Below are 14,689 nucleotides of genomic sequence, written 5' to 3' on the forward strand. Positions count from 1 at the left end.
GCAGACCCTCTTGTTCTGGGCGGACGTCATATGACGTTGCGCCTTCTTAAGCCACTAGGGTGGCGCGCGCGCCTGCCGCGTCACTGGGGACCCGATGCGCTAGGGTGACCACATTTCCAAACTACAATTTCAGGGACACCCTCCCTTCCCAAAAATCAGCTTGTTCTGTAACGAATCACAGCACAGTAAATGGACACAAGGGCCCAGATTCAGAAAAGAGATACGACGGCGTATCTCCTGATACACCGTCGTATCTCTGAGTGGGGTCGGTCGTATCTATGCGCCTGATTCATAGAATCAGTTACGCATAGATATCCCTAAGATCCGACAGGTGTAATTGTTTTACACTGTCGTATCTTAGGCTGCAATTTCAGGCTGGCCGCTAGGTGGCGCTTCCGTATTTTTACGCGAGGAATATGCAAATTAGTATTTGAAACAGAATACAGAAACGAACGACCGCCCGGCGTTTTTTTTTTATGTCGTTTGCGTTAGGCTTTTTCCGGCGTATAGTTACCCCTGCTCTATGAGGCGTACGCTAATGTTAAGTATGGCCGTCTTTTGAAATTTTACGTCGTTTGCGTAAGTCGTTCGCGAATAGGGCTGGGCGTAATTTACGTTCACGTTGAAAGCAATGACGTTTTGCGGCGGATTTTCGAGCATGCGCACTGGGATTTTTTCACGAACGGCACTTGCGCCGTTCAAAAAAAAAGGAAAATACGCAGGGTCAAAGCAAATTTAAATAAAACACGCCCCCAACATCCCCGTTTGAATTAGGCGGGCTTACGCCGGCCCACATACGTTACGCCGCCGTAACTTAGGGCGCAAGTTCTTTCTGAATCCGGAACTTGCCCCTAAAGTTAGAGCGGCGTAACGTATCTAGGATACGTTACGCCGGCCGGATAGATACGCTCAGGTATCTGAATCTGGGCCAAGAGGCGGAATTTATCACAAACAGGGGGCGGGGATTGCGCTCCTCCAGGCATTCCCGGCCAGGACAAGTACTGTCAGTGGGTAAAGCGGTGATGTGGCGGCCTTTTTTGGGGGCATCAGATTGGCCCGGGGGGGGGGGGGGGGGGGTTGTCTGTGTCAGTTTCGTACTGGGACACTGTATTGTCCTGGAATGAAGGTGCCCGGGACAGACATGCAAAATGCGGGACTGTCCCGGGCAATCCAGGACATGTGGTCACCCTACGATGCGCGTGCCCGGCGGCCGCGATGGCCGTCGGGCACCCGCGATTGCCCAGTAACTGAACACGACCGTGGATCTACACAGATCCACGTCCTGTTAGGCCTCGTACACACGATAGGATAGCCAGAGGACAACGGTTTTAAAGGACCGTTGTCCTAGGTTAACCGATGAAGCTGACTGATGGTCCGTCGTGCGTACACACCATCAGTTAAAAAACCGATCGTGTCAGAACGCGGTGACGTAAAACACATGACAAGCATGCATCCAAGCATGTGTCGACTTGATTCTGAGCATGCGCAGGTTTTTAACCGATGCTTTTGCATACTAACGATCGGTTTTGACCTATCGGTTACCAGTCCATGGGTTCAATTTTAAAGCAAGTTCTCATTTTTTTGGCCGAAGGTTAAATAACCTATGGGGCCCACACACGATCGGTTTGGACTGATGAAAACGGTTGTCCTCTGGCGATCCTATCGTGTGTACGAGGCCTTAGGGAGAGGAGACCGATGTTGTGTCCCTTGTACATAGGGACAACCTTCGGTCACCTCTCCCAGTCAGACCCCTCCCCCCACAGTAAGAATCACTGCCAGGGAACACATTAACCCCTTGATCGCCCCCTAGTGTTAACCCCTTCCCTGCCAGTCACATTTATACAGTTATCAGTGCATTTTTATAGCCCTGATCGCTGTATAAATGTGAATGGTCCCAAAAATGTGTCAAAAGTGTCCGATGTGTCCGCTGCAATATCGCAGTCACGATAAAAATCGCTGATCGCCGACATTACTAGTAAAAAAAAAAATAATAATAATAAAAATGCTATAAATCTATCCCCTATTTTGTAGACGTGATAACTTTTGCGCAAACCAATCAATATACGCTTATTGCAATTTTTTTTACCAAAACTATGTAGAGGAATACGTATCGGCCTAAACTGAGGAAAAAATGTGTTTAAAAAAAATGGATATTTATTAAAGCAAAAAGTAAAAAATATTGTGTTTTTTTCAATAAATAAAAACCGCAGGGGTGATAGAATACCACCAAAAGAAAGCTCTATTTGTGGGGAAAAAAATGATAAAAATGAAATTTGGGTACAGTGTTACATGACCGCGCAATTGTCATTCAAAATGTGACAGCGCTGAAAGCTGAAAAATGGCTTGGGCAGGAAGGGGCTGCAAGTGCCCAGTAGGCAAGGGGTTAAATAATGGGATAGAAGGCAGCATGCAATATACATTATTATTATTTTTTATTTTTTTTTAATAAATTCATTCCAGACAAGAAATGTAATATTTAATTTAATTTTTTATTGGATAATATCGGCTGCGGCTGTTTTATTGGTATAAACAAATATTAAATTGTATAACTTTTACTAAAACTATATTAAAAAACATCCTATAATCTCAAATTACCAAAATACAACCTAGCCACTACGGCTCAGGCTGAATGATATTGAAAAATTCTAAATAACATAACAATTTACCCCATAAGGAAATAAGCAGAACCACATAAAAAGCAGCGACAAGGGAGTGGGGGGTGGGGAGCTGTTTTCTTCAGCTCTTCTTGTCCAACTGTCAAAAAGCCTGTTATTTATAGGGGTACCTTGCTTTTAAAGTGGGGGTTCACCCTAAAAAAAATTCTAACATTGCACGGAGCCGACCTATGAGACCGACAGTATGCTGTTGTTTTTTTCTTTTTTTTCTTTCGTACATACCATTTTAGGGCTATTTTCACCCCCGGCTTTCCCGCGGGAGTGGGCGTTCCTAGTCACAGGCTGTGATTGACGTGCTTCCGACCCAAGCATACTGCGCGTCACGAGTTGCCTAAAGTCGGTGCGCAGGCGCCGTATAGAGCCGCACCAACGTTCGGCTTCTTTCGGCAACTCGTGACACGCAGTATGCGCCGGTCGGAAGCACGTCAATCACAGCCTGTGATTAGGAACGCCCACTCCCGCGGGGAAGCCGGGGGTGAAAATAGCTAAAATGGTATGTGCGCAAAATAAAAAAAAACAACAGCATACTGTCGGTCTCATAGGTCGGCTCCATGCAATGTTAGAATTTTTTTTTAGGGTGAACCCCCGCTTTAACCACCTGCAAACCAGGCCGATTCTGGCTCCTACATCCAAAATTACACAGAACCCCCAAACATTATGGGCCAGATTCATAAAGACTTACGACGGGCGTATCAGTAGATACGCCGTCGTAAGTCCGAATCCGCGCCGTCGTAACTTTAAGCGTATGCTCAAACTGAGATACGCTTAAATGTTGCTAAGATACGACCGGCGTAAGTCTCCTACGCTGTCGTATCTTAACTGAATATTTACGCTGGCTGCTAGGGGCGTGTACGCTGATTTACGCCTAGAATATGTAAATCAGCTAGATAAGCCTATTCACGAACGTACGCCCGGCCGTCGCAGTAAAGATACGCCGTTTACGTAAGGGGTTTTAAGGTGTAAAGATAAACCACCAAAAAGATGGCGCAGCCAATGTTAAGTATGGACGTCGGAACCGCGTAGAATTTTTCAAATTTTACGTCGTTTGCGTAACTCGTCCGTGAATGGGGCTGGCAGTAATTTACGTTCACGTCGAAAGGATGACGATTTACAGTGAGATATGGGGTCAATAAGACCCCAATCTCACCTCTAGGCTGGGAAGCCTAAAATAAAAAATAAAAACGATCACCGCTTCCTAGCCGAAGCGGCGCAGTTTTTTTGAATGCAGAGGCCAGGCGTGATGTCATAACATCGCGCCCGGCCTCCGACGATCATAGAGACTCTGGCGACCATCTGGTCCGCCGGAAATCTCTATGGTCCAGAACCGGGGGCCGGCGGATCCTCTTCACCGACTCACCGATCCCTCAGGTGAGTCGGTAGAAGCACCAAAGGGCGGCGGGAGGATGTCCCCTCTCGCCACCCGTAAGAACGATCAAGCGGCGGGAACAGCCGCTATGATCGTTCTTATGGTGTAGGGAATATCTGAATGATGCCTGTAGCTGCACCCATCATTCAGATATACCCCCACAAAGCCCAGGACGTCTATAGACGCCCAGCCGTCGGCAAGTGGTTAAAATTCATTTATTGGTGGATAATCTTAAATAAACGGACCTATCATACTAGAGTCTAATCTCATTTTTGTTGTTATTGGCCAATTTATATTGACCAATCAAAATCTAATCATTTCAAAACTGTTCATTTAAAAAAATGTATTCCCGCTGCCTCAGATCCCACGAGGAAAGGGGGGGGGGGCCTTATAAAAGGCTCGTTCCCCTCTTTTTTCCCCATTCTATAGAACCGCAATGGAAGCCACAGGTGGTGTAGACTTTATAACAGATGGCATAGCAACATTGTAACACCATAGAGAGTGAGATTACTGTACTCCTGATGTAAGTGACTATTTATCTACTTGTATAATAAAGAAGATTACTATCCATTGGACTTTGGACTCACTGGTGTTATGTGGACTAACGTGTTGCGTTGCAGCCCACACCAAGATAGCGGTGACTCTTTACATTCGTATCCATTGCACTTTTTCTTCTTGTATGTCTGGGAACTTTTGATATATTACACAACGCATCGGTCACCGCCAGGGATGGACAGGCCATAGGGACTACAGGGAGTTTCCCGGTGGGCCGATGGCTCAGTGGGACGTTTTAAAAAAAAATTTTTTTTTAAACGGAGACTCTCTCAGACCCCCCCTGTCTCTCAGTCCCCCCCTCTGTCTCTCAGTCCCCTCCCATCTCTCAGTCCCCCCCTCTTTTAGCCCCCTCCACTATCTCTCAGACCCCTCTCTATCTCTCAGATCCCCCTCTATCTCTCAGATCCCCCTCTATCTCCCAGACCCCCCTCTGTCTCTCTGACCCCCCCTCTGTCTCTCAGCTCCCCTGTCTCTCAGCTCCCTCCTTCTGTCTCTCAGCTCCCTCCCTCTGATCTGATCTGCCCCCCTCCCTGCTCAACAACTCTGATCCACGGAACCAACTCCGATCCATGGACGTTGGGAGGTATGCTCATTTGTCCCTCATTCTGAAGTTGAAAAGTTGGGAGGTATGCCACCAGGACTCTTCTTAGAGCGGGCCGTCTGGCCAAACTAAGCAATCGGGGCAGAAGGGCCTTAGTCAGGAAGGAGACCAAGAACCCGATGGTCACTCTGACAGAGCTCCAGCGTTTCTCTGTGGAGAGAGGAGAACCTTCCAGAAGAACATCCATCTCTGCAGCATTTCACCAATCAGGCCTGTATAGTAGAATGGCCAGACGGAAGCCACTCCCCAGTAAAAGACACATGACAGCCACCCTGGTAAGGTGACCACGTGTCCCAGATTGCCCGGGACAGTCCCGCATGAAACTGACACAGCCACCACCACCCCCGGCCAATCTGATGCCCCCAAAAAAAGGCTGTCACATCACTTACTGACAGTACTTGTCCTGGCCGGGAATACCTGGAGGAGCACAATCCCCGCCCCCTGCTAGTAATTAGAGCTGCACGATTAATCGCGGAAAGAATCGCGATCTCGATTATCCCCACCCGCTATTCTTCTGTTTCACGGCCGGTTCCACGTAACCAGCGTGGAACGCAAATGGCGCCGATCTCGGAACCGACGTCAGCAGCCTGCGCCGCTGGATGGATGCCTGGGCTTCTCTTGCAGATCTGTACAACTGTAGTGTGTATCCATGCGCCACCCAGTGGTTGCCGGCGGTACTGCTTCTGATGTATTAATCTTTCTCACAGTTCTGTACAACTGTGTGTATCCATGCGCCACCCAGTGGTTGCCGGCGGTAGTGGTACTGCTTCTGATGTATAAAAAAGAGACCAGTGATATGTCTATGATGTTAAAGACCATATAACTCCTATGAAAAAAGCAGAATCAAAGTTTGATTCTGCTTTTTTCATAGGAGTTAAATGATCTTTAACATTATAGACATATCACTGGTCTGTTTTTTATATATTCATGTTTTCAGATAAATCACAGGTTTATTTATTTATTTGGGGGGGGGGGGGGTTGTGGCATTCAGTTTTTGAGAATCGTGAGAGAATCGTGATCTTTAGTCTAAGCAAAAGAATCGTGATTCTCATTTTGACCAGAATCGTGCAGCTCTACTAGTGATTGGGGACATCATAAATCCCGCCTCTTGTGTCCAATCACTGTGCTGTGATTCGTTACAGCACAAGCTGATTTTTGGGAAGGGAAGGTGACCCTGAATGGTGGTTTGGAAATGTGGTCACCCTATGATCAAGTGATTGGAGACCACTTACCAACGTTGCTGTCTCCTTGCTAGCAGCCCTGTTGGGTGGACCTGGAGGGAGGAGGGGTGCCCTATCCGACCTTACAAGTAGTCTTAGCCAGAACATAGGAAGATGGGCTAACATGCTACATGTCATTTGTCCTCTGAGTAACTCAACACAATGATAAAAATGGAAGTGAGACTTCCCTTTTAACCACTTGTCCACCGGAGGACGTCATATGACGTCCTCAACTTTGTGTGGTGATGTCTGAATGATGGGTGCAGCTACAGGCATCATTCAGATATCACCATCTTCAGCCGCTGATTCTGTGCACGATAAGAACGATAGGCAGCGGGAGGGGACCTTCCCCCCCTCCCGCCACCATTCGGTGCTTCTCCGGGCTCTCCCGTGCCATCGGGGGCCCGGAGAGCGAATCGGTCGGCGCTGCTGGAAAGCATAGAGATGACTGGTGACCGGATGGTCACCAGTCATCTCTATGACCGTCGTAGGCCCGGGCGCGACGTTATGACGTCACGCCCGGTACCCAAAAGTAAACAAAGCCGCAATCGTGGCTGTCGGCATGTGATCAGTGATTTTTTTTTCCACCAATTTCATCCTTGTAAGCTTGGAGGAGAGATGTGGGGTCTTATAGACTCTCCACAAAGAGGACCTGTCACACTGATTCCTATTACAAGGGATGTTTACATTCCTTGTAATAGGAATAAAAGTGATCAAAAAATGTTTTTAAAAAAAAGTGTAAAAAAAAAAAAAATTAAGTAAAATAAAATTCCAATTTTTTTTTCAAAACGCCTCTGTCCCCGTAATCTCGCGCGCAGAAGCGAACACGCATGCAAGTCCCGCCCACATATGTAAACGCCGTTCAAACCCCACATGTGAGGTATCGTCGCGTGCATTAGAGCGTGTGCAACAATTCTAGCACTAGACCTCCTCTGTAACTCGAAAATAGTAACCTGTTAAAAATGTTAAAGCGTCACCTATGGAGAGTACCAAAGTTTGGCGTCATTCCATGAGTGTGCACAATTTTAAAGCGTGACATGTTAGGTATCTATTTACTCGGCGTAACATCATCTTTCGCATTATACAAAAAAATTGGGCTAACTTTACTGTTTTGTTATTTTTTAATTCATGAAACCGTTTTTCCCCCCCCACAATTATTGCGCAAACACCGTGCAAGAAAAAAAGTTGCAATGACCGCCATTTTATTCCCTATGGTGTCTGCTAAAAAAAATGTATATAATGTTTGGGGGTTCTGATTAATTTTCTAGCAAAAAGATTTAGATTTTTACATGAAGGAGAGAAGTGCCAGAATAGGCCCGGTGGACAAGTGGTTAAATAGGCCTTAATGAAGAAAGTATATCGTTCCTTTGTGCTCATTAGCAAAGTGCAAAGGTAGCTCGGGAAGATAAATCATAATTTCAATAATACAATCATCTCAACTGATATAAAAAATGAAATGAATGTAATCATTAATAATAAGGTGCAGAATAAACATTGATAAGAAACAAAGTGATCGATTTATCTGGACTCCTCCTGTTCTCGGTGTGTTGTAGAGGTGACGTGTACCCGGACTGTTCTGCCGCAACCCGGCCTTTTTCCTTCCACATTTCACCCTTATAACCCCCACTATCCAATTTAGATTTTTCAGTTCTGGGCTAGTAGTAACGGGTATAACGCCGGTATGTATTTTAGCTTTTTTTGGGTAGTCAGGGGTTGAGTTTTATTCACCAACACAAATCCCCCCCCCCCCACACTCTTCACAAATCCCCCCCTTCATAGCTCTCAACCTTTCACACACCCCCCCCCCCACTCTTCATAGCTCTTACGTCTTCACCCCCTTCCCACACTCTCCACAAATCCAATCCCCACCCCTCTTCATGGCACTCACTCCTTCACACCCCCCCCCCCCCCCAACACACTTCTCACAAATCCCCCCCCCACACACTCCTCACAAATCCCCCCCCCCCCCTCATAGCTCTCACCCTTTCACCCACCCCCACTCTTCATAGCTCTTACCTCTTCACCCCCCTCCTCAACCTCTCCACAAATCCAACCCTCACCCCTCATCCTGCCACTCACTCCTTCACACACCCCCCCAACCCACATTCATCATAAATTCCCCCCCCCCCCCTCCACACATTCTTCATAGCTCTTACCTTTTCACACCCCCTACACTCTTCCCAAATCACCCCAACCACAATTCATAGCTCTCACCCCTTCACGCCCCCCCCCACTCTTCATAGCTCTTACCTCTTTACCCCCCTCCCCACACTCTTCACCAATCCAACCCCCACCCCTCCTAATAGCTCTCACCCCTTCGCACCCCCCACTCTTCATAGCTCTTACCTTTTCACCCCCCCCCCCACACACTCTCCACAAATCCAACCCCCACCCCTCCTAATAGCTCTCACCCCTTCGCACCCCCCACTCTTCATAGCTCTTACCTTTTCCCCCCCCCCCCCACACACTCTCCACAAATCCAACCCCCACCCCTCCTAATAGCTCTCACCCCTTCGCACCCCCCACTCTTCATAGCTCTTACCTTTTCACACCCCCCCCCCCCCCCACACTCTCCACAAATCCAACCCCCACCCCTCCTAATAGCTCTCACCCCTTCGCACCCCCCACTCTTCATAGCTCTTACCTTTTCACCCCCCCCCCCCCACACACTCTCCACAAATCCAACCCCCACCCCTCCTAATAGCTCTCACCCCTTCGCACCCCCCACTCTTCATAGCTCTTACCTTTTCACCCCCCCCCCCACACACTCTCCACAAATCCAACCCCCACCCCTCCTAATAGCTCTCACCCCTTCGCACCCCCCACTCTTCATAGCTCTTACCTTTTCCCCCCCCCCCCCCACACACTCTTCACCAATCCAACCCCCACCCCTCCTAATAGCTCTCACTCCTTCACACCCCCCCCTCCCACACACTCCTCACAAATCCCCCCCCCCCCCCCCACACACACACACACTCTTCATAGCTCTTACCTTTTCACACCCCCTTACACTCTTCACAAATCACCCCAACCACAATTCATAGCTCTCACCCCTTCGCACCCCCCACTCTTCATAGCTCTTACCTCTTTACCCCCTTCCCCACACTCTTCACAAATCCAACCCCCACCCCTCCTAATAGCTCTCACCCCTTCGCACCCCCCACTCTTCATAGCTCTTACCTTTTCCCCCCCCCCCCCCACACACTCTCCACAAATCCAACCCCCACCCCTCCTAATAGCTCTCACCCCTTCGCCCCCCCCACTCTTCATAGCTCTTACCTTTTCACCCCCCCCCCCACACACTCTCCACAAATCCAACCCCCCCCCCTCCTAATAGCTCTCACCCCTTCGCACCCCCCCCTCTTCATAGCTCTTACCTTTTCCCCCCCCCCCCCCCCACACACTCTCCACAAATCCAACCCCCACCCCTCCTAATAGCTCTCACCCCTTCGCACCCCCCACTCTTCATAGCTCTTACCTTTTCCCCCCCCCCCCCCCACACACTCTCCACAAATCCAACCCCCACCCCTCCTAATAGCTCTCACCCCTTCGCACCCCCCACTCTTCATAGCTCTTACCTTTTCACCCCCCCCCCCCACACACTCTCCACAAATCCAACCCCCACCCCTCCTAATAGCTCTCACCCCTTCGCCCCCCCCACTCTTCATAGCTCTTACCTTTTCCCCCCCCCCCCCCCACACACTCTTCACCAATCCAACCCCCACCCCTCCTAATAGCTCTCACTCCTTCACACCCCCCCTCCCACACACTCCTCACAAATCCCCCCCCCCCCCCCCACACACACACACACTCTTCATAGCTCTTACCTTTTCACACCCCCTTACACTCTTCACAAATCACCCCAACCACAATTCATAGCTCTCACCCCTTCCCCCCCCCCCCCCCCCACTCTTCATAGCTCTTACCTCTTTACCCCCTTCCCCACACTCTTCACAAATCCAACCCCCACCCCTCCTAACAGCTCTCACCCCTTCGCACCCCCCACTCTTCATTAAGGTGACCAGATTTTTAAAATGAAATCCGGGGACATATTTTTTCTTTACTAGTAATGGCGGCAATCAGCGACTCTCTGCCCGTCGCCGCCCGCCTCACAGCCTCTCAAGTCTTACTCTTCGGGCCCCCCGGCTACTACTGGATGGGGAGCGGAGGAAGATCACTCCGCCAGGGAAGGCAAGGAGATAGGCAGGTGGCTGGCCAGGATTTGAGCCAAGGCAGAAGAAAATGCGAGCGGAGCTAAAGAAATATTCCCTCCGCTCCGACCAGCACATGATCATCAGAAAGGGCACAGATAATGGGAAAAATACAACCCCCTATGTTAGTAGGCACGGCGGAGCGGGGGTGTAATTCTAATTTTTTTTCTTTAATTCTGCACTGATTGTCTTTGAAATTGCCCCTGCCCCCTATTAAATCCAATCTGGGGACAAAACCAGGGACAGACTTGGTCCGGGGACAGTGTCCTCAATCAGGGGACTGTCCCCTGAAACTGGGGATGTCTGGTCACCCTACTCTTCATAGCTCTTACCTTTTCACCCCCCCCCCACACTCTCCACAAATCCAACCCCCGCCCCTCCTAATAGCTCTCACCCCTTCGCACCCCCCACTCTTTATAGCTCTTACTTTTTGATAGATAAAAAGTGCATTTTATACACCAGACCAAAATGAGGCACAAATGAGGGGGACAGAGGGACATTGTTCCAAATCAGGGACAGTCCCTCAAAATCAGGGACAGTTGGGAGCTATGTATCCTAGATTTAAGAAGGTACATGTCTTACGGTCCATTGGGCTGCAACACTCCTCAACCCATGGGAAAAACTCAGCACTGCATGATTGTTATAAATGGGCCCATGAGAATTGTATTATATATATTTTTTTTAACTGGTGCCCAAAGGTGAAGAAAATGTATGTTTTAAATGAATTTGTTTACTTGGTAGTGGCAGCATATGCAGGGCTGTCTTAATGAGAGGGCACACCTGGGCACTGCCCAGGGGCCCCAGCGGCATGGGGGGGCCCTGCCCTTTCCCCAAAGAAGCTGATCCTTGAGCCTGGGCTGCCCAGAAATTGGGGAAGCCCAGGATGCCCCTCTACATCCCAGATATCCCCCCAGCACTCTGACCCCTCTACACCCCAGATATCCCCCCCAGCACTCTGACCCCTCTACACCCCAGATATCCCCCCAGCACTCTGACCCCTCTACACCCCAGATATCCCCCCAGCACTCTGACCCCTCTACACCCCAGATATCTCCCCAGCACTCTGACCCCTCTACACCCCAGGTATCTCCCCAACACTCTGACCCCTCTACACCCCAGGTATCTCCCCAGCACTCTGACCCCTCTACACCCCAGATATCCCCCCAGCACTCTGACCCCTCTACACCCCAGATATCCCCCCCAGCACTCTGACCCCTCTACACCCCAGATATCCCCCCAGCACTCTGACCCCTCTACACCCCAGATATCCCCCCAACACTCTGACCCCTCTACACCCCAGATATCCCCCCAACACTCTGACCCCTCTACACCCCAGATATCCCCCCCAGCACTCTGACCCCTCTACACCCCAGATATCCCCCCAGCACTCTGACCCCTCTACACCCCAGATATCCCCCCAGCACTCTGACCCCTCTACACCCCAGATATCCCCCCAGCACTCTGACCCCTCTACACCCCAGATATCCCCCCAACACTCTGACCCCTCTCCACACAAAATATACCCCCCAGCACTCTGACCCCTCTACACCCCAGATATCCCCCCAGCACTCTGACCCCTCTACACCCCAGATATCCCCCAAGCACTCTGACCCCTCTACATCCCAGATATCCCCCCCAGCACTCTGACCCCTCTACACCCCAGATATCCCCCCCCCCGCACTCTGACCCCTCTACATCCCTGATATCCCCCCAGCACTCTGACCCTCTACATCCCAGATATCCCCCCCAGCACTCTGACCCCTCTACACCCCAGATATCCCCCCAGCACTCTGACCCCTCTACACCCCAGATATCCCCCCCAGCACTCTGACCCCTCTACACCCCAGATATCCCCCCAACACTCTGACCCCTCTACACCCCAGATATCCCCCCCAGCACTCTGACCCCTCTACACCCCAGATATCCCCCCAGCACTCTGACCCCTCTACACCCCAGAAATCCGCTCAGCACTCTGACCCCTCTACACCCCAGATATCCCCCCAGCACTCTGACCCCTCTACACCCCAGATATCCCCCAAGCACTCTGACCCCTCTACATCCCAGATATCCCCCCCAGCACTCTGACCCCTCTACACCCCAGATATCCCCCCCCCGCACTCTGACCCCTCTACATCCCTGATATCCCCCCAGCACTCTGACCCTCTACATCCCAGATATCCCCCCAGCATTCTGACCCCTCTACATCCCAGATATCCCCCCAGAACTCTGACCCCTCTACACCCCAGATATCCCCCCAACACTCTGACCCCTCTACACCCCAGATATCCCCCCAACACTCTGACCCCTCTACACCCCAGATATCCCCCCAGCCCTCTGACCCATCTACATCCCAGATATCTCCCCAGCACTCTGACCCCTCTACACCCCAGATATCCTCCCAGCACTCTGACCCCTCTACACCCCAGATATCCCCCCAGCACTCTGACCCCTCTACACCCCAGATATCTCCCCAGCCCTCTGACCCCTCTACACCCCAGATATCCCCCCAGCACTCTGACCTCTCTACACCCCAGATATCTTCCCAGCACTCTGACCCCTCTACACCCCAGATATCTCCCCAGCCATCTGACCCCTCTACACCCCAGATATCCCCCCAGCACTCTGACCTCTCTACACCCCAGATATCCCCCCAGCACTCTGACCCCTCTACATCCCAGATATCCCCCCAGCACTCTGATCCCTCTACACCCCAGATATCCCCCCAGCACTCTGACCTCTCTACACCCCAGATATCTTCCCAGCACTCTGACCCCTCTACACCCCAGATATCTCCCCAGCCCTCTGACCCCTCTACACCCCAGATATCCCCCCAGCACTCTGACCCCTCTATACCCCAGATATCTCCCCAGCACTCTGACCCCTCTACACCCCAGATATCCCCCCCAGCACTCTGACCCCTCTACACCCCAGATATGCCCCCCAGCACTCTGACCCCTCTACACCCCAGATATCCCCCCAGCACTCTGATCCCTCTACACCCCAGATATCCCCCCAGCACTCTGACCCCTCTACACCCCAGATATCCCCCCAGCACTCTGACCCCTCTACACCCCAGATATCCCCCCAGCACTCTGACCCCTCTACACCCCAGGTATCCCCTCAGCACTCTAACCCCTCTACATCCCAGATATCCCCCCATAACTCTGACCCCTCTACACCCCAGATATCCCCCCAGCACTCTGACCCCTCTACACCCTAGATATCCCCCCAGCACTCTGACCCCTCTACACCCCAGATATCCCCCAAGCACTCTGACCCCTCTACATCCCAGATATCCCCCCCAGCACTCTGACCCCTCTACACCCCAGATATCCCCCCCCGCACTCTGACCCCTCTACACCCCAGATATCCCCCAAGCACTCTGACCCCTCTACACCCCAGATATCCCCCCCCCCGCACTCTGACCCCTCTACATCCCTGATATCCACCCAGCACTCTGACCCTCTACATCCCAGATATCCCCCCAGCATTCTGACCCCTCTACATCCCAGATATCCCCCCAGAACTCTGACCCCTCTACACCCCAGATATCCCCCCAGCACTCTGACCCCTCTACACCCCAGATATCCCCCAAGCACTCTGACCCCTCTACATCCCAGATATCCCCCCCAGCACTCTGACCCCTCTACACCCCAGATATCCCCCCCCCGCACTCTGACCCCTCTACACCCCAGGTATCCCCCCAGCACTCTGACCCCTCTACACCCCAGATATCCTCCCAGCACTCTGACCCCTCTACACCCCAGATATCTCCCCAGCCCTCTGACCCCTCTACACCCCAGATATCCCCCCAGCACTCTGACCCCTCTACACCCCAGATATCCCCCCAGAACTCTGACCCCTCTACACCCCAGATATCCCCCCCCAGCACTCTGACCCCTCTACACCCCAGATATCTCCCCAGCCCTCTGACCCCTCTACACCCCAGATATCCCCCCAGCACTCTGACCTCTCTACACCCCAGATATCCCCCCAGCACTCTGACCCCTCTACATCCCAGATATCCCCCCCAGCACTCTGACCCCTCTACACCCCAGATA

The sequence above is a fragment of the Rana temporaria genome, chromosome 10, assembly GCF_905171775.1.
Source record: "Rana temporaria chromosome 10, aRanTem1.1, whole genome shotgun sequence".
Lineage (NCBI taxonomy): Eukaryota > Metazoa > Chordata > Amphibia > Anura > Ranidae > Rana > Rana temporaria.